Consider the following 22,118-nt stretch of genomic DNA (forward strand, 5'->3'; position numbering starts at 1 on the left):
CCGGATTAAGAACTCAGGGGCCCCTGGGCACATTGTCTTGTAAGGCCCCCTACCACCCCTATAGTTGAATTTAAAAAATAAGAATAATTTAATAAATTTTAAATAAAATTAATCTATAATTTGTTGGCCACAAATTTAAATAAATGCTATATAGTACATATGTATTTATAGTCTACAAAGATTTAACTTATTTTTCAAAGCATTGAATAAAAATACTAATAAAACTTAATATATATATATATATGGTATTTTAATGTATTGCTTTTACAAACTTATAAAGCATATTATTGCCATGGCATATAACGCACAATGCTTCTCCAATCCAGTTCTATGAATCTGAGTCTTTCATAATACAAACACTGATTTACTGTATCTCCTCCTCTCCCTGTATTTTCTCTACTCTTCTCGTGATGAAGACTTGATTATAAACCTAAAAGTATCCGAAATCACACACACTATACCTCTTCTCTCCCGTCTCCCTCCTCTTCTGGGCCTTTCTCTCTCTCTCTCCCTCTCTCTCTCCTTTTCTGTCTGTCTCTCACACGATGAATCCAGTCCGCGCTGCGCTGCCGTTAGCCTCCTCCGCCTGGTTAATGCTAGCTTCTCATCATTTAAAGTTACCATAACGTCTTCTTCTGTACCCTCATTCTCCTGATCAAGGGTCTGTTTAAAGATGGTGTGTATGGAAAATGCCTCAATGAAGATGCCTCCTCTCCTCTTTCTCTCGCGTTTGCTAAATCCACTTGTCCACTCATTTTTGATCTATGACAGATATAACGTTACACTAAAGTCCGCTCAGTTTAGTGCGGGTTATTACAAAACTGACGTTTCCGCGCTTGACCAATTACAGCATTCTGTTTAGTTAAAGAAAAAAAGGCAGTTTAAATATAACAATAATATTAATGTGTGATCGCGATTTTTTTGCTCAGAGGAAATACAGTTGTCTGAGCAATATAGTTTTTGCAGAGAGGGAGGCGCCTATAATAAGACTAAACATTATTAACTACCCACGAGACACTTGTGACTTTATATCACATTTCCATTATTTTTTAAAAATGTTTCCTTCCTGTTAAAAATAAATATATTTCCAATCTGATATGTAATGGGGAGAAAAAAAGTAGCACGAGTTCAGCTGATGGTGGATTCGAACCGAGTTTATAATTTATCGCGCCAAAAGACGAAACTGTGTGCCTTACAAATGCGCCACTGCGGCTACAATATTTCTTAGCTCTTCACTCATCTTGTCTCTATCAATCAGGCATCGATGGGCGTAAACCCTGAAAAGCTTATTCCAACTAGATGCGCTATTTGCAATTAGCCAAAAAAAGACACTCCGAAATTGTCCTTTTTTTCTCCCCCCTCGCAGGGGCCCCTAGTGCGCACGGGCCCCTGGGCCTGTGCCCATAATGCCCATTGGTTAATCCGGCCCTGATCAAATAGGGAACTGTAATTTTGCATCAGATGTGTGTGTGTGTGGGCCTGTGTGAGCTGATCATCAGTGTTGAGGCCTTGATGAACACAATGAACATCTGTCCTGCAGAGTGATTCCTCTAAACGGATTTACGGTTGTCTTGGAGACACTGAAGTTCACTTGGTCTTTTGTGGCTTTTGGTCACTCTTTTTTTCCAGAACACACACCCATTCACACATAAAACTTCCTGCCTTCTGCATCTTTCTAAAAATACCATGAACATGTGTGCCCTTTGAGAGCGACCTTTCGACCTGTAGGTCAAAACCATCAGCAGGAAATGCAATAATGCAGCTTTTCCTCATGCGATCCTCTCTGTCCCTTGAGAAATGTACCTATAATTAGTAGAAATTATCTTCTGAATTAAAAGAGCTGCTTGTAAGTTGTCGACTCCTCTATACTGTGTTGTTGTTTTTTCACTTTTTGATGCTTTTGAATTGCATTATGGGAGCTTGATCTTTCCTCCAAAGGCTTTTGGTGTTAAAAAGGTTTTCAAAAGTGACTTTCATGAACATTTCTAATAGTTTAAAGTGAAACAGTGTCTGGGTTGGTGTTGTAAATTATGCAACCAAAACCTTGTAATGGTCCCACTTTATATTAAGTAGCCTTAACTAATAAGTACACTGTTAGACATTTCAAAGGGTTTTTACAGTAACTTACTGGCAACACTGTTGCCAGTAAGTTACTGTATTTTAGATTTACAGTATACAACTGTAAATCCGTTTACAGCATGTTACTGTAGTGTCTGAAAATGGTTAACTACTGTAAAAACCTAAGTTTACAGTTAGCTACTGTAAACCTTTTAATTTTGTCCTAAATATTTTATAATATAATTTTATTAATATTATTTTAATACTATAGACCTAAAAAAGACACAATTACAAAATATTAACAAAATAAACACTCTTTATTTAAAACATTGGAGATGCTTAAAACAAGCTTAAAAATGTGTAAAAACATTACATTTCAATCATTCAAAATATTTTATTTTAAGAAAAAAAAACATTGAAAATGACAAAGCACATTAACATACATGTACAAAACTAATTTAAGTGTCTGACCTGCATATTGTTGAGAAAAAAAAAAACCCAATTGTACTAAGTACTACTGACATTAAACCAGACACAATTACAAAATATTCCATTCTTTAAAACATTAATAATGCTTAAAGCATTTAAGGAAAATGTGTGAAAATTACATTAAGCAATAAAATCAACACATTAAAAATAAATAAATCACATAAAGCACTAGAACATACATGTACAATAAAAATTTTAACTTCTGAATTGCATATTGTTGGAAAAATAAATATTTGTAACTATTAGCCGACTTAGAAACAACCCAACTTTAAAATATTACTAGTTCTGGTGTCAAATGCTCAACAAGGTCTGAATTCACATGTTCAAATGCAATTCATCTTTATTTCTATTGCACTTTTACAATGTAGATCAATGATGTCAAAGCAGCTTAACATAGAAGTTCTTGTAAATTGAAGCTGCTTCAGTCCAGTTTTAAGAATTGAAGCAGTAAATGTCACTGCTGAAAGTCCAAACACTGAAGAGCAAATCCACCGATCCACCAATCGTAGCCAAGTGATCCAGTGGCGACAGTGGCATGGAACAAACTTCACCAACTGACGAAAGTGTAGAATAAAATCCCTTGAGAGATACCAGGCTCAGTTGGGCACGACCAGTTCTCCTCTAGCCAAACTTGTGCAAGGCCGCAGTCTAGGCACCAGAGGCTTGAAAGTTCACCAGCGGGTGGTCAGGCTGGCCCATTGGATCAATGCGGAAACTCATTGATCACGTGTGTCTTTTAGGATTCACTCCTCCATGACCACCACAGCATCTGGTCAGGATTTGGCCCAGTCCAGGATTATGAAGAACTCTGGATAAGGACAAACGGACTAACATAAGCATAGAAGAAGCTTGTTTAAAAAAAATAAATCATATACTGGTTAATTATTTTGAAGCATGGCAGTTAGGTTGGGGTAGTTTTCAGCTGGTACTGAGCAACTGGCTCCTGCTCATAACCTGCTCACTACCATGTTTAAAAGATAACTAACCAGAATGTCCTGTTTATTTTTTTCCCTAACAAGGTTTTACAAAAACATTGTAGCATTTGTGATGGGTTGATTCACTGCAGGACAGATTAGACTATTTGTTTTATGTATTCCTAATAAACTAAAACTGACTGAATACTGATAAAACTATTGAGAGTGTCTCACCTAATCCAAGTTCTCAGTTAGCTGGTGAAAGAAGGATAACTTCATGGTTGTCATTCTCTTCAGTACTTCTCCTGCTATCTTCTGGCTCACTCTGGTTGTTGCTGTGCATTTTGTTTCATCCTCTGGAATTATTTATACAAAAAATTGTATTATTTTATTTATTACAAAATATTTAGGCAACATGAAATGGGGAAAAAGACATTTAATACATAGACAAATGCATGTATCCCAATACTAATTATTGTATTTTGAAATGTCTGACCCATGACAGACCTCAATCTGCTCAAAAATATTATAAACAAAGATGAAAAAAAAATCTACTAAATGGTTTAATAAAAAAGGGAAAACGATTTTTTTATTTAGCTAGCAACTAAACATGTGACACATTTTGTATTAAAAGTAACGTTAATATATTGAGAAACAAATAGATGTACAGTACTTAATGTTGTATGAGGTCCAGTTTGCACAGGCAGGCTCCCAGTATTCTATATTGAGACCATAAAAAAGCCAAAAATACAGATAAGAATACCATGCTACAATCCACAACCTCCACACAACTTTTTTTTATTTGTTTACCTTGGTTGCTTACTGGTCTTGCTTATTTTTTAAGCATAAGGCTGTGCTGATCAAGATGTTCCTCTGAAATGCTGTTTGTTTCTTCAGACAAAACCTGCTGCTGTGCCAGTGCCATATCTAAACAGAAAAAAATATAATGGAAACAATTATGTTAAACCAAATGTCAAGAGTTGTGATAAAAAAATAATTAGCAAACCATAAATAGCAAAAAGGTGGTTATTAGCATAATGCACAGAGGTAAAATTGGTTTTATATTAGCAGATTCAGACTTCCCCCTTAATAATTTAATTTCATAAAAGTATTATTTGCAAACTCTAAATAGCGAAATCATTTTAGCAGCTAATGACTATTAAAGTACAACATGCTCACGGTCAAATAAACAGTGTTAATGTTGATTTCAAGTCATACTGGCATGCTAATTCTGATCGAATATTCAAAGTATCATGGTAAACAGTATAGAGTCTTCTAAATGAACGAATGTGCGAATATAAAACCAACTTTACCTCTATGCATATTGTAACGTTATAGATTTACGTTAACGTTCTTATAGGTTACGTCGCGATGTTATTTTCTCAAGCTAACGTTATAAGTTACTCTAAACCAGAGAAAAATAAGTTCACAACATCTAATATATATAGTATAAATCAATATAAGTTAAACGTTGCACGTTAAAATGAGTTTGAGTCCAATTCAGTATAAACTTAGCTCAGTTTAGCTAACAGTTAACATTACCATTTTAAGATCCCTTCAGCCAATGTTGCCGAGCAAACAAATGCTAATAGAGGTGCTCAAATCAATGTCGAGTGTTGTCAGCACAGACAGACGCGCTTTTACCTGGATTATTTGTTGGTCTTTCATTCATATTCTTCTGGGGGAAAACACTCTCTGCCGGACCGTTGTCTCGTGCTAAGTGTCCTCCAAAACTGTCTGCATACCTCTGGTTCCCTCCTAAACCAAAACCCGCTGCAACACCGGTTCCTATGTAAATAAATAAAAAGATATGACGAGAACAATGGCTAATAGTCATAAACAGTCTTATTTAAAGTAATAGTAGTGTTAATGTAATAAATTAAATAAAGGTAACATCTTAATAGATGATATATTTCTCAAATGGGCGAAATAACGCCAAGCCAGAGAAAATAATAATAGCCAACTTTATACTTTACTTTGTTCTATTCTTGTCCACAAAACATTCTGTAAAATGAAACACTGCCTCAGCTTACCAGAGTAAAGTTTGTTAAATCCAGTATGTTCTTCAGGCACACTAATAAATTGTCCTCCAGAATTGCTCCAGGGTCCTCAGGCAAAATGTGGTGCAGAGTAGTCGAATCGCCGCAAGGTGGCGTTGAAGCAGTTGTGGAAAATACAGTATAATACACGAATTTTTACAAATACAGTACATCGCTGTATATGTTGTTCGACGTCACACTAAATTCCCATAATGCAACGGTAAATACAGTTATTTACCGTAAAAGGAATTTGCAGTATTACACTGGGTGAAATACAGTAAATAACTGTGTAATTTACAGAAATGTCTAACAGTGTACTCAGACTGAAATCAATCATTTGTTTCAATGTTCTTATTGTGTGAATACATGCTTTTACGTTGTACTTATGATTGATTAAATACATGCATGTAATTACATCTTTATTACACGGTTGACCATCCCTTACACCTTAACTTATGCTTAAACCCAACCATACCACCAAACCTGTCCCTAAAATTACTCGTATCCTACCTGAAGAGCACCAAAAGAATTGTTCAATACCTTATAAACAGGGCGCAACTACACATTTACTGAGGGTATGCGGGTTCATGTTTTGCGACTAAGCTAACTGGACAAACTGATTGCAGCGGGAAAGCCACCCACACGGAGGTAAGCGGTCAGCTGGTAAGCGCGAAAGGGAACGGCATCATACTGCCCTCGTAGCGTTCGTTTAAAAAATGAAATGCAGTCATACGTACCTCTGGCTACATGATTCACGGTCTCCAAAATTGTCCACGAGACTACGTTATCAGAAAGAGCCTGTGTTGTAAAAATCCGACGAGGGCTTTTCTTCTTCTGGACTGCTTTTGTAAATCATTGGTTGGGTTTAGGGAAGTGGGGGGGGGCGAGTCAGTCAATAAAATTGGTTGGGTTTAGGGAAGGAGGAGGGTGGGTCAGTCGATTGTTTGGTCAGTCAGTCATTCAGTCACTCACTCAGTCAAACAGTCAGTCAACAGCGGCCTCTGGTGGGTTTACGCGAAGACAGTGGGCGTGAATATCACTCGCGAGACAAATTTGAAATCAGTGGCGTAGCGCAAAATGCGGAGGCCCCCCTGCAGGGATCACTGATGGGGCTCCCAGTTGCGGAGGGTGGGGGGAGGTGGGTGGACAACGCGGGGAAGCGATCACAAATTGAGGAGCGGGGAAGGGAGGCGGGGTGGAGCGACAACGCAGGGAAGCCTTCACAAACTGAGGAGCGATCACAAACTGAGGAGCGGGAAATGGGGCGTGGTGGAGCGACAACGCGGGGAAGCCTTCACAAACTGAGGAGCGATCACAAACCGAAAGCGGAGAGAGCGTCAAAGTAGCCAGAAGTCATTCATTTTAATGAGAACCGGTGGCAAGGAGCAGCGCGGCGCGTCTTCTCCTGTGTGGGCGTCGAGGAGAGTTGAAATCAAGTCAACTTTATGGTAATGAGCTATGATGCGGTTCGGCGGCAAGCAATCAGAATGAAGTAGTCCACCGCTTGAGAGGAGTTCAGAGAACACAGACCTGTGAACTTTGGTTCCGACCACAGTTGTTCCCAAGAGTTTGATTATTGCGGTTGCCGGATTTTCAATTATTGATAATCGTGACGACATGGGGCCCCCTAATCACGCGGGGCTCCCCCGCGGTGCATGCCCTGCGGGCCCGTCCGCTACGCCACTGTTTGAAATATGAAAGAGCATACACAGCGGCCTTCACAAAAACAAAAACTGCAAAAATACGTACCACCTGCGACGTATTTTGCAGCCTCTAGAAATATATATAGGACTACGTTTTCAGAATGAGCCAGGGTTGTTTTAACAAGATAACGCTAGTCCTGTTTTAAATCTACTGCTAAACTTTTGCATGAGTGTTTGAAGCTCCGCCCTCTTTTAAAAAAGAGCACAGTCTCATTTGAATTTAAAGCGACAGTCACCAAAACGCCACAATTAGGATCAAAACCTAAGGGGGCAGTTTTAGAGAGTTATACAACATTATTTGTGCGGTATTTTGAGCTGACACTTCACACACACTCTCTCTCTAGGGACACCACATACTTATTTTACGCCTTGTAAAAAAGGGCATAATAGGTCCCCTTTAAGTGCTATTTTATTCCCCATTGATAAGTCACTTTGGATAAAAGTAATAAATAATAAATAAAAGTAAATGTAAATATCAAAGCCAAATTAGTTGGTAACACTTTACAATAAGGTTCATTAGTTAATGCATTTACTAACATGAACTAATAATTAACAACACATGTACAGCATTTATTAATCATAATTGAACATTTACTAATGCATTATTAACATCCAAGTCCATGCTTGTTAACATTAGTCAATGCACCACGAGATAACGAACTAACAATGAACTACTGTATTTTCATTAACTAACATTAACTAGCATGAACAAATACAGTAGTAAATGTATTTTTCATTGTTTGTTCATGTTAGTAAATGCATTACTTAACATAACTAATGAACCTTATTGTAAAGTGTGACCAATTAGTTTTGAAATAAATCAACATTTTTGTACACACCAAACAGAGCTCATCGTGTTTTTAAAACTTAAGATAAATTATATAAGTCCATTTTATTTGCTTTCTTGCAACTCCGCATTGTGGAAACAGCTCGCCTGATTTTTATTTCAGATATTGTAAATCTCCTAAAAGCTGTAGTATCATAATAAAGTGGAGCGCTGAGCTGATGTGTTTCTGCGATTCTCTTTGACAGGTTACATCGTGAGATCAGGAGGTCGAGTTACACCATAAACATTCAGCACACGCCTCAGTTGCTCATGTAAGTATGCTTTTCCAATCCGGATATTCCCCCGGGACTCACACAGCATTATCCAGAGGAAAAGACAAATAGTCCATCTGGAAATGTGCTTTCTCTCTCTCTCTCTCTCGCTCTCGCGATTTTTGCCATCATAGATGAACTATAAGTTAACCCTTGCAGAGAAATCCCTGACATTATATTTATACTGCACTGGATTTATTCATATCATGTGTGGGTCAAAGAGGAAAAGAGGTTTTCAAGCATTAAAACAATAATGTACAGCTTTTGTGTTGTTGTTGTACGATGTGTTTCTGTTTTTTTATACGCAAAGAAATTAAATTAAATTAAATTAAATTAAATTAAATTAAATTAAATTAAATTAAATTAAATTAAATTAAATTAAATTAAAATACATACCATTTACCAAAAATCCCACAGGCATATAAGGAATTATAAATTAAAATTTTAAAATAATAAAAAGCTGTTTGTAATCTTTTGTATGATTCTTCTTACATTTGTTAATACACTCTAAAAATGTAATAACTGAATGTTGGGTCAAAAATGGACAACCCCAACATTGGGTTAATTTTATACATTAAACTTAAATTACATATTTACATATATAACCTACCTGACTAAAGTCTTGTCGTGGATGCCAGTTGTAGGAGCAACAAATATTATCTTGACTTCTAGTTGATCATTGCGAAAAGTGGCAGAAGGTAAATTTTTCTGATGAATCATCTGATTAACTGCATCCCAATCATCACAAATACTGCAGAAGCCACATGGTTCTCACAGAAATCAGTCAAGTTTGGTGAAGGGGCGTGTGAGAGAGCTGCTGAGTGGATGGCAACATCAACAGCCTGAGGTATCAAGACATTTGTGCTGCCCATTACATTACAAACCACAGGAGAGGGACAATTCTCCAGCAGGATAGCGCTCCTCATACTTCAGCCTCCACATCAAAGCTCTTGAAAGCAAAAAAGCTCAAGGTGCTCCAGAATTGGCCAGCCCAGTCAACAGACATGAACATTATTGAGAATGTCTGGGCTAAAATGGAGGAGGCTTTGAAGATGAATCCAAAGAATCTTGATGAACTCTGGGAGTCCTGCAAGAACGCTTTCTTTGCCATTCCAGATGACTTTATTAATCAGTGATTTGAGTCATTGCAGAGATGTATGGATGCAGTCCTCCAAGCTCATGATGGAGTCAGACACAATATTCATTCTGTCTCCACTGCAGCATGACTTTATATTCTATACTGGACATTATTTCTGTTCAGTGCGAGACTTTTGTCCAAGCAATGTCAGACCTTACTAATGTCCGTCCTAATGAAATCAAGACATGATAATTTTATTGGTAAAATAAACGTAATCTAGAGGTTTTTGCCTTTCATGTAAGCCACTTCTGATACCAAATGATCAACTAGAAGTCAAGATATTATTTATTGTTCGTAAAACTTGGATAGGCGACAAAACCTTTGTCAGGTAGTGTATTTAAACCAAAATTGGGCTATGACAACCCAGCATTTTTAGAGGGAATAATAAATATGTAGCTTAAATTTTTATTAAAATTATATTCATTAATTCATTCAGTTTATAGTCCCTTTAGTCATCTGGGGTCGCCACAGCGGAATGAACCACCAACTTATCCAGCATCTTTTACACAGCAGATGCCTTTCCAGCTGCAAACATCATTCACACTCATACACTATGTCCAATTTAGTTTAATCAATTCACCTGTAGCGCATGTGTTTGGACTGGGGGGAGAACATGCAAACCCCACACAGAAATGCCAACTGGCCTGCATGGCCGGGAATCGAAACAGCAACCTTCTTGTTGTGAGGCGACAGTACTAACCACTGAGCCACTCATATGTTGCTTCAATTTTAATTAAATATATATGTAACTCTAATATTGACACATTATTTCACTCATATTTGCCAATTTTTATGAAAGCAATTTGGAATATTATACATTTCTCCTGCATTCCATGTTTTCTAATCAATTTTGTAAATGTTTATTAATATTTAACTTATGCACCAACACAAAAAAATGGCCTTAATGTTTGTAAAGTGTTGAAATTGTCCCAAATAAACATGTGTATCTCTTCTGATTTGTCCAAACAGCAACAATACATGTGGCCGGATCTGCTGGAATCTTGGTTTTTAATTTTTTTTAATCCTTTCGTTAAGAGGATTTAATCCAAACATACCCAACGTCTACACACAAGCTCGAAGTGAAACCCTAATCCAGCGGCTCACATTAAAAGATCCGTGTACAGTATAAGTGAATATCCAGTGGTCAGAATCACTGCAGTTCTCGGAGGTTTGAGGCGTTGAATATGAAGTGAAGGCAGATTTGGCAGGAGGCTGGATTGATATGTGCAACTTAGAGTGTATAAATCTCTACACTGGATAGAAAGACAAGGGTGTAATGTGCACAGAGAGAGAGAGAGAGAGAGAGAGAGAGAGAGAGAGAGAGAGAGAGAGAGAGAGAGTACAGTTTATTCTGATTTATTATTATATTTTTATATGTATTTTTTATTTATTTGCTTTTTATACTATTTTGCTGTTTACTTTTGTTTTTAAATATATGCAAGTTCTTTTTAATGTAAACTTTATAAATGCTTTGGCAATACATTTTAACCTTTGTTATGCCAATAAAGCAATAATTGAATTAAACTGAACTCAATTGAGTTTAATTGAATTGAATTTAACTGAATTTAATTGAATTAAGCCAAATTAAATTGAATTGAGTTGTGTTGTTGAGATTTGTTGAGTTAAATTATATTGAATGGAATTGTGTGGAATTGAATTGAATTGAGTTGAGTTCAAACGAATTGAATTGACTTAAACTGAATTGAGCTGAATTAAACTTAATTGAATTGAATTGAGTTGTGTTGTGATGTTGAGTTAAACTGAATTGTATTGAATGGAATTGTGTTGATTTGAATTGAATTGAACTAAACTGAATTGAGCTGAATTAAACTGAATTGAGTGGAATTGAGTTGTGTTGTTGAGTTGTGATGTGTTGTGTTTTGTTGAGTTAAGTTGAGTTAAGTTGAATTGAGTTTAATTGAATTGAGTTGAGTTGAATTGAACTGGGCGATGCAGTGGCGCATTAAGTAGTGCTGTCACCTCACAGCAAGGAGGTCGCTGGGTCGCTGGTTTAAGCCTCTGCGTTTCTGTGTGGAGTTTGCATGTTCTACCTGCGTTTGCGTGGGTTTCCTCTGGGTGCTCCGGTTTAAAGACATGCGGTACAGGTGAATTGGGTAGGCTAAATTGTCCATAGTGTATGAGTGTGTGTGTGAATGAGTGTGTGTGGATGGATGTTTCCCAGTGATGGGTTGCGGCCGCAAGGGCATTCGCTGCGTAAAAATATGTGCTGGATAAGTTGGCGGTTCATTCCGCTGTGGCGACCCCGGATTAATAAAGAGACTAAGCTGACAACAAAATGAATGAATGAAGGAATTGAATTGAATTGAATTGAATTGAATTGAATTGAGTTGAGTTGAATTGAATTGAATTGAATAGAGGTAAATTAAATTGAATTAAGTTGAATTGAATTGAGTTGAACTTAATAGTATTGAGTTTAATTGAATAGTATTGAGTTGAATTGACTTGTAATGAATTGTGTGTGTGTGTGTGTGTGTGTGTGTGTGTGTGTGTGTGTGTGTGTGTGTGTGTGTGTGTGTGTGTGTGTGTGTGTGTGTGTGTGTCAATGCGTCCGTGTGTCTGTGTGTGTGTGTGTGTGTGTGTGTGTGTGTGTGTGTGTGTCTATGCATCCGTGTGTGTGTAAGTGTGTGTGTGTGTGTCTATATGTCCGTGTGTGTGAGTGTGTGTGTGCACTACTGAGGGGAGAAAGCAAATCCTCAATGCACTCAGTAGAGAGAGAAAGAGAGAGAGAGAGAGAGAGAGAGAGAGAAAGAGTGAGTGTGTTTGTGTGCGCGTGCGTGTGTGTGTGCATGTGCGTGTATATGAGGGAAGAGAGCCCAATGCACTCAGTAGACAGAGTGAGAGAGATAGAGTCTGTGCGTGTGTGTGTGTGTGCACTACTGAGGGGTATTAGGAGTCCATTGTGCGAGTGCAGAGGCAGAAGCAGAGGGAGGATCAGAGAAGCACATCTGTTCAACAAGAACCACAGCAGAAACACACAGAAAACAGCCACAAGTGACAGTGAAGGTAAGCCGTCCTGCTTCTTTCTCTTTTATCCTTGCATTAACTTCTCTTTGCACTAAGCTTGCTGTGTTGTTTGAAGACTTTAAGCTATCGGCTGAGAATAGATTATGCTTTTTCTTCTTCTTTTTTTTTGAACAAATTTAGCGTTTATGTATTTCATTACATTTATGCATTAATTTAAGGGTAATTCTTCAACTACGGGCACTTTATGTCCTTTGATCATATATCCAAAAATATATATATAATTTTGATCAAATTCCTCTTTCTTTGTCAAACTAACTATAAAATCTACTTTAAAAAAATACTACCTTTCTATTATATATTTTGGTCCCACTTTATATTAAGTGCCCTTAACTAATATGTACTTACACAGGAATTAATAGTTTGTTACAATGTACTTATTGTGTAAATACATGTATTTATTGAGTACTTATGCTTAATTAAATACCGGTATGTAATTACATCTGTAATTAACTTCTGTATTACATTTGTAAATACACTGTTGACCATCCCTTACACCTTAACCCACCCTTAAACCTACACCACCACAAGCGTTCTCAAATACATTATGAACACAGTAAGTACATTGTATTTATTTTTTGATTCAAGTACATAGTAGTTAAGGACACTTAATATAAAGTGGACCTATATTTTTCATATTATTCAACCTCCTTTTAGGTGTAAAAATCACTGTTTTTACCTTGTCGCACACCCAGAGATTTAAACTTCAACAGTGAAAATAACATTTTAAGATATTATTAATCTGGTGTCTATTAATATATCTTAATGAAGCAATAGTGAAATAGTTAAAATATTTTATAGTTATTAATGTGACACTGTTATCAATATTATTTTTTGTACAAAACATAGCTGTCGCACAGTATCAGTGTCATTTCCAGCACAACACTGTAATGTCGCTTTAAAAAGTTTGTGTGAGATTATTTAGGTGCTTTCTATGAAAATGAAGAGTGCCATCTGAAAACATCTTCAAGATGGAGGGAATTTACATTTTTATCAACAACACTTGAAGAAAAATCAAGGTAAATATTGCTTGATAAGGAAATACATTTATTCTATGTCATTTCCAAACATGCTGTACCTTCAGAGATGTTTTTAAAAATCAAACAAAATTAGGGTAAATAAGAGTGTTTGTATACATTGAAGGGTAATATCAACTCAAAGCTAATCGGTGAAGCTATTTTTCATTACTTCACAATAAACTGTATAAATTTAATAAATGTAACTGTATAATGTAATTTCCATCAGCACACACATTTTTAAAGAATATTTAAAAGTTCTCATCACACATTAAATGTATATTCACAATGTGTAAGTTCATGCTCTATTTAATATACAAATTCATTTTATTTCTAATAAGCTCTTAACCAAATTAATATTAAAGTTTAGAGTGTGACAGGTGTACAATACAGCAGACAACTAATTTAGTTCATTGACAAATCTATAATTATTATATATATTGTGGAAAGATTGGTTAAACTAGATACATAATTGATCTTAGACAATGTTTGACTGCCATAATTTCTTTCAGCCATATCACCCAGCAGCTCAAGACCGGTTACTCACTGAAGCTAAGCAGGGCTGAGCCTGGTTAGTACCTGGATGGGAGACCACTAGGGAACACTAGGTTGCTGTTGGAAGTAGTGTTAGTGAGGCCAGCAGGTGGCGCTCAACCTGTGGTCTGTGTGAGTCCTAATGCCCCAGTAAAATTGAAGGGGACACTATACTGTCAGTGGGCGCCGTCTTTCGGATGAGACATTAAACCGAGGTCCTGACTCTCTGTGGTCATTAAAAATCCCATCGCACTTATCGTAAAGAGTAGGGGTGTAACCCCGGTGTCCTGGCCAAAGTCCCTCTATCGGCCCTTACGATCATGGCCTCCCAATCATCTCATCCATCGAATTGGCTCGATCACTGTCTCTCCACTCAATCAATAGCTGGTGTGTGGTGAGCGCACTGGTACTGTTGTCCTGTGGCAGCCGTCGCATCATCCAAGTGGATGCTGCACACTGGTGGTGGTGTGGAGACACCCCCCCTCATGATTGTGAAATGCTTTGGGTGTATGGCCATACACAATAAATGCGCTATATAAACACACATTACATTACATTACTTTCATTTTGAAATAAGCTGTATATTTAGATGTGGTGGAATTGACATTTGTTCAGTTCACGATGAGAAAAAAGTTTCTCTTCTTATCTAAGTTTGTCCTCTTACAGATCTTAAAACTAGGCAAATTGTTTAAACTTATGAGGCTGTGTTACATTAATTTTGAACAAGTTTTTTTTTTACTAAAAGTGCCCTTAGTAGAAGAATGTCCCTTATATACACTACCGGTCAGAGGTTTGGTGTCAGTAGGATTTTGATATGTTTTAAAATGAGCTTCTCCTGCTCACCAAGGCTGCATTTACATCATCATGAATGCAGTACACATTGTAAAATTATGAAATGTTATCGCACTATAAAATAGCTTCTTTAAAGTAGTTTATCATTTAATTTAATAATTTATTCCAGTAATTTTAAAGATGAATTTTCAGCTTCATTACACCAGTCTTCAGAGTCACATGATCCTCCAGAAATCACTCTAATTTGAATTATTTAATATTAATATGGTGTCATGGTGGCTCAGTGGGTAGCACGATCACCTCACAGCAGGAAAGTCGCTGGTTCAAGTCTCAGCCGGGTCAGTTAGCATTTTTGTGTGGGGTTTGCATGTTCTCCCCGTGTTGGTGTGGGTTTCCTCCGGGTGCTCTGGTTTCCCCAACAGTCCGAACACATGTGCTAGGTGAATTTGGCAAACAAAATTGGCCATGGTGTATGTGTGTAAATGAGAGTGTATGGGTGTTTTCCAGTGCTGGGTTGCAGCTGGAAGGGAATTCGCTGCGTAAAACATATGCTGGATAAGTTGGCGGTTCATTCCACTGTGGCTACCCCTGATGAGTAATAGGACTAAGCCGAAAAGAAAATGAATGATATTGATATTATTAATATTATTATTATTATTGTTAATAGTAATAAAAGCAATAATGACTGGAGTAATAATTTCAATTGAAACTACATACAAGTCGACGCTGATAGCCGAGTGGTTAGTGTGTCTGCACATAGCACCCAGGTGCTCGCGGCAACCCGAGTTTGATTTCCGGCTCGAGTTCACTTGCCGATCCTTCCCCTATCTCTGCTCCCCACACTTTCCTGTCAGTAAATCTACACTGTCCTATTTATAAAGGTGAAGATCTCTAAAAAATGATTATATAAAAAAAGAAACTACATACAACAAGAAAGCATTTTTTTTTAATTTAATAAATATTTCACAATTAAATTTTTTTTTACATTTAATAAATGCCACCTTGATGAACAGAATAATGTTCTTTGAAAAATAAAAATATTTTTGATTTAAATAATTTGTTTTAGCATTTTATTATCGTTTATGAAGAGTGTGGATATTATTTATAAAGAAGTATGTGGTCATTTAATATATATTTTAGTATTTAATTGTCATTTTAGAAGTGTGTGGATATTATTTAAGAAGGGATATGAACTGCTTTTATATGTTTTTGTAAAAAAAAAAAAAAAAAAGCAAGAATTCAGTCCATTAAGGATTAAGAAACACAAATCTCTGTCTAAGAGTCTTTAACCAAACCTTAATCCACATCAACAGATCTCTAAACAGACTGAGGTATAATTATTTTTTTCCCCAAGACTTCATTCATTCATTCATTCTTTCATTTTCTTTTCGGCTTAGTCCCTTTAATCAGGGGTCGCCACAGCGGAATTAACCGCCAACTTATCCAGCATATGTTTTACAATGCAGATGCCCTTCCAGCTGCAGCCCATCATTGGGAAACCCACACACACTCATTCACACACACACATACATTATGGACAATTTAGCTTACCCAATTCACCTGTACCGCATGTCTTTTGACTGTGGGGAAAACCGGATAAAACCCACGCAAACGCAGGGAGAACATGCAAACTCCACACAGAAACGCCAACTGACCCAGCCGAGCCTCGAACCAGCGACCTTCTTGCTGTGAGTTCAGTTTTTCAACACTTTTTAAAAATGTTTTCTCATGTTTTGGGAAATGTTTCAGGCCAAGCATAATTAGGACATTGTTTTGACATGTTAAATGCAAAACATGACCCAGAAACTGTCAAACAGACACAAAGTACACAAAGTTTCATGTTACTTTTATTATTGTAGCAGCAGTGACGAAAGTAAATGAGCGATTCCGGCATTCTGGATGTGACATTTGCAGTAAAAACTTTAAAAATAAATGAACGTAGTTCATGAAATTATATATTTACACTATTGAAACATCTGTTCATATTTTCCATGACAACTAATCACAGAAATAAGCAGTGGCGGAAAGAGTACTGAAAACATATTCCCAAGTAAAAGTATTATTACTTGCCCAAAAAAGTAGTGCAAGTAGAGTAAAGGTATCTGTTGTAAAAATTACTCAAATTATAAGTAAAAAGTAGCCCTTTCAAAAACACTGAAGAGTAATGAGTAGCGGGTATTACACTGTAAAAAGTTTGTGCGTTTAGATGTAATTTGCATTTGTGTGTGTTTATGTGTGTGTGTTTGTGTGTGTGTAAACGTAACTTTCTGTAGTGCATTTAGTTATAGTTTAAGGCCATTTCGGTCATCATACAAAAAACACCTGCCATCTTCTCATCATCACATGCAGTCTAAACAGTGTCTTGGTCATTGCATGTGAAGATTTTGGACATCTTCTTGGACACTTTAAATGTTTCCAAACAGTTTGCTGCATTTACAAAGAGCCCATGTCTTGAGGCAGTTCAGTATAATGCGATGATGTGACTCTGGGAGTCCTGCAAGAACACTCTGTTTGCCATTCCAGATGACTTTATTAATCAGTGATTTGAGTCATGTCAGAGATGTATGGATGCAGTCCTCCAAGCTCATGATGGAGTCAGACACAATATTCATTCTGTCTCCACTGCAGCAGGACTTTATATTCTATACTGGACATTATTTCTGTTCAGTGACAAGACTTTTGTCTAAGCAAAGTCAGACAATGCTGTAAATACTTAATAATAAATTTACTAATAAATAATAAATCGAGGCATGTTCATATTTTATTTTGGTTATATAAGCATAATCTAGAGGCCTTTGCCTTTCATATAAGGCACTTGTCATTATATATATATATATATATATATATATATATATATATATATATATATATATATATATTTTTTTTTTTTTTTTTTTTTTTTTTTTTTTATTCATTTTTCCCCCAATTTCTGTTTAACATAATAGTTTTAATAACTCATTTCTAATAACTGATTTATTTTATCTTTGTCATGAAGACAGTAAATAATATTTGACTAGATATTTTTCAAGACACTTCTATACAGCTTAAAGTGACATTTAAATGCTTAACTAGGTTAATTAGGTTAACTAGGCAGGTTAGGGTATTTTGGCAAGTTATTGTGTAATGATGGTTTGTTCTGTTGACTATCGAGAAAAATTTGCTTAAACGGGCTAATAATATTGACCTTAAATTGGGTTTTAAAAAATTTAAATCTGCTTTTATTCTAGCCGTAATAAAACAAATAAGACTTTCTCCAGAAGAAAAAATATTATCAGACATACTGTGAAAATTTCCCTGCACTGTTAAACATCATTTGGTTTAAACCAATTGCTCTGTTAAACATTTATATATATATATATATATATATATATATATATATATATATATATATATATATATATATATATATATATATACACACACACACACACACACACACACACACACACACACACACACACAGTTGGGAGTTGGTATAGCGAGATTGAATGGCACATGTAAAGATTGTATTTGACATGTGTGGGTTTATAGTGCATTACATTATTACTTGTATTGAGCGTAACATTTATTCTGCTTCTCCTCTGCTGTCTTTCTGTGACCGATTCAGCATCTCATCCCTCAGATTCCCAGCGTATTTACATGCACACACACAAGTCTCTTCCCATCTTTCCCGTCAATCTCCCTCCTTTCCCTCCGTCCTCGTCCCCTGTGTTTAATCCCATTACTCCATCACTCTTCTTATGCATGTCCCTCCTCTCTACCCTTACAACCCGCCGTCGCCTCATTTCTTTAATGAAAAGGCACCTGCTAATTTAATTAAAGCCTCACATCCGCTGCGCTTGTCTTTGTGTTTCTTTTAAATGAAACACATAAAACCTCTGCCGGCTTTTCATCCTCCTGTCTGTGAAACTGCATCTGCAATTCAATCATGCAGCTCTATAACTACATGACAAAATACAGCTGAAGACCAATTCATTAGCCCTCCCATGTCATTTAGGTTCCTTTTTTTAAACAATTTTCCAAATAATATTTAACATTGTGTAATGCCGAGTTCAGACTGCAGGATTTTCAAAGTAGTCGTGTCACAGATGTTTTCACACTGCATGACTATCTGGGCTAGCGTTTCGTCGCTGCTTTGTTTACACTGCAAGATGGATCGGCGACATGGACATTCACATTGCATGACTTTACTATAGGGAGAATCGCCGACAACTTCGTCCAAACTACGTCTCACAGCCAAAAACATGTAGTATATCTTTTGTTATTAACTACATAATGAGAAAGAAGCCTTTAATGGGGTAGAACATGTACATGTTTGCTCACCTGGGTTTAAAGGGAATTAGCCATTTCTCCTTAACGTTGATAATAAACTAATTTATTTCTGTATGAAACGTCAAACAGACACGGGTGCTCCTGAGTCCTGTCAAACCTCCACTAGTTTTTCCTCCATTTCGTGGGTCCAAATAAACCGAAAAAGAGCGCTTTTAACTTCTCCACCAGCCTCCCGCTGGCCTGCAGCAGCTATACACACACACACAAGTGAATGCCGCTCTCTCATTGGCTGTAGGCGATGGCTGATGTTATTTTCAGTCAAAACTCAATTCACACGCATGATTTGAATCGCCGACAGCTCCAGATATTTAACACGCCAAATGTCTCACAGGCATCGGCGACTCATCGGCGATTCTCTCAGATCGCGTCTTTGATAGTTCATACTGTGTGATTGTCACTCACGTGCACGAGCAGCGATTTGCCTGTGATTTCAGGCATTTGTCTGCGATTTCTCAAAACCTGTCGGCGAGCCAAAATCGGCTCTAAAATCTAAAGTCTAAAGTCTAAAATCGGCTCTAAAGTCTAAAATCACGCAGTCTGAACTAGGCATAAACCTCACTCCTCTGACCTCTAATGCCTAGTTCAGACTGCGTGATTTTAGCCCAGATTTTGGCTCGCCGACAGGTTTTGAGAAATCGCAGACAAATGCCTCAAATCACAGGCAAATCGCTGCTCGTGCACGTGAGTGACAATCACACAGTATGAACTATCAAAGACGCGATCTGAGAGAATCGCCGATGAGTCGCCGATGCCTGTGAGACATTTGGCGCGCTGAATATCTGGAGCTGTCGGCGATTCAAATCATGCCGTGTGAATTGAGTTTTGACTAAAAATAACATCAGCCATCGCCTACAGCCAATGAGAGAGCAGCATTCACTTGTGTGTGCGTGTGTATATACCTGCTGCAGACCTGCGGGAGGCTGAGGGAGAAGTGAAAAGCGCTCCTTTTCGGTTTATTTGGACCCACGAAATGGAGGAAAAACTAGTGGAGGTTTGACAGGACTCAGGAGCACCCGTGTCTGTTTGACGTTTCATACAGAAATAAATTAGTTTATTATCAACGTTGAGGAGAAATGGCTAATTCCCTTTAAACCCAGGTGAGCAAACATGTACATGTTCTACCCCATTAAAGGCTTCTTTCTCATTATGTAGTTAATAACAAAAGATATACTACATGTTTTTGGCTGTGAGACGTAGTTTGGACGAAGTTGTCGGCGATTCTCCCTATAGTAAAGTCATGCAATGCGAATGTCCATGTCGCCGAACCATCTTGCAGTGTAAACAAAGCAGCGACGAAACGCTAGCCCAGATAGTCATGCAGTGTGAAAACATCTGTGACACGACTACTTTTAAAATCATGCAGTCTGAACTCGCATGAAGGTGCTCTAGCGACAGGTGTTAGAGGCCATGGTCTTTAGCCTCCTTGTTAGAGCAACCAACTCCCATGCGGAAGGTCACAGGTTCAAACCCAGCTCGGAGCGAGTTGGGTGGCGCAGGACTGGCGGACAATTGCAAGGAAATGTTCACAGTATTTATATAATTTTTTCTTTTTTAGAAAGTATTTATACAGTGCGAATTTCCTGATTAAAGTCCTGAGTAAAAAAAAAAAAGTAATGATGTTGCACTATTGATTTCATCTTCTAATGAAAGATTTGTCCTTTATGAAACAGTTGTCCTTGTATATTCTGAATGAGGGGTCAGTCATCCTTTTCAGTAAAAGGTTCACATCTATTGATTCATTTAAAGTTACAATCAGAACTCCCAGTTTTTTCTGTAAAGCTGAAAGAATGGTTGAAATCTTTACAGCAATGTGAGCATTAAGCATTATTCTTTCAGGTTTGGTCCCACTTACATTTCTCTGTATGCAGATTGACTTGCGTTTTATGTTTGAGGCTCTGTAAATATTGTACATGTTTGCTGTATTGTGTTTTATTTCTTGATTGTTTTTATTTTTTTATTTTTTACAGTTTTTCTCAGTGGCTTTGGTGCATTTCTCACAACACTATTTACATTTGCACAACAGGTCATGCATTTCTCAAAACAATTAGTCGTTTGTGCACATCCTAGTAGCAGTTTCTCATTCCTTCCAGCAAATTGCAAATGCTTTTGGACATGCATCAATTGTTTTCACACAACTCTCTGCTGTTTATAACATTATCATTTGCTCATGTCATGTCAGTCAAAATGAACTAAACTTGTAAATGCTGAATAGTCATTCCATATAAAACTAACAGTCCTCAATTTATTACTTGAGTCATTACAGACAAAAATGATAAACTAGTTGTCAAAATCCGTCTTATTAAAAAAATCTTAAATCTTTATTTTTCTGAAAATGTCTTCTAAATCGAACAATTTCACAAATGATTTACAGACCTGTGTGTGTTGTAGGTTCAGTTCCAATATTTTCTGCAATATAGTTTACAGTTGTGCCAAGCTTTACCCAAAGTGAGTGTATGTTTGTTGTAAATAAGGGTGTGTTTATTCTTTCGCACAATGCTGTGAATAAATTAGAATTGCAACGAGCAAATGCAGTAAAAATGTGAAATATACATATTCAGTGTCTTGTACTCAGATACCTCACTAAATGCAGTGATGTCTCACTTTACTGTAGTTTTCAAATGGCTGTGCAAATAGTATATATTGCTGTCTTGAGCATTTTCAGGAAGTGTCACCAACATCTGACTTTTTGCATTAAAAAAATGTCCAGAGTAAACTCATAATGAAAACCTGACAAAGCCATTTGACTATCTTGTTCATAAACAATGGTGTCAGGACTTTTTATTTTGATGGCACTGACACTTTGATTGACATGAACACTTGCTTTTGTGGAATGAACTTTCCATTTTTAGCATGTGATGCGCTTTTGCAGGTTATCAGCTAGGTTTTGCAGTTTGTACTAATTGTTTTGAGAAATAACTGTTGTGCAGAAATGCACTAGTGTTGTGAGAAACGCATCAAAGCGA

At 36.9% G+C, this 22,118-nt stretch overlaps 1 protein-coding gene and 2 long non-coding RNA genes across 5 annotated transcripts in view; 1 reads left to right on the forward strand and 2 right to left on the reverse strand.

Moving 5' to 3' along the window:
• Nucleotides 1-2,356: 2,356 nt before the first annotated feature.
• LOC147840930 (uncharacterized) lies at nucleotides 2,357-3,817 on the reverse strand. Its single transcript, XR_015508033.1, has 2 exons — nucleotides 3,696-3,817; nucleotides 2,357-3,355 (listed from the first exon to the last, which is right to left on the reverse strand). It is a non-coding gene; the product is annotated as an uncharacterized LOC147840930 (long non-coding RNA).
• Nucleotides 3,818-4,130: 313 nt separating this feature from the next.
• On the reverse strand, nucleotides 4,131-9,742 carry LOC147840931 (uncharacterized). Its single transcript, XR_015507979.1, has 5 exons — nucleotides 9,651-9,742; nucleotides 5,495-5,817; nucleotides 5,106-5,249; nucleotides 4,272-4,388; nucleotides 4,131-4,180 (listed from the first exon to the last, which is right to left on the reverse strand). It is a non-coding gene; the product is annotated as an uncharacterized LOC147840931 (long non-coding RNA).
• Nucleotides 9,743-12,252: 2,510 nt separating this feature from the next.
• Nucleotides 12,253-22,118, forward strand: part of mmp17b (matrix metallopeptidase 17b) — a 37,785-nt gene continuing 27,919 nt past the window's right edge. The window contains 1 exon segment of one of the 3 annotated variants that reach the window (NM_001365503.1): nucleotides 12,253-12,463. The gene's annotated coding sequence lies outside the window, so the exon portion shown is untranslated. 3 annotated transcript variants of the gene reach the window in all.

The sequence above is a fragment of the Danio rerio genome, chromosome 14 (genome assembly GCF_052040795.2).
Source record: "Danio rerio strain M-AB ecotype USA chromosome 14, GRCz13ab, whole genome shotgun sequence".
In the NCBI taxonomy this organism is placed as follows: Eukaryota; Metazoa; Chordata; class Actinopteri; order Cypriniformes; family Danionidae; genus Danio; species Danio rerio.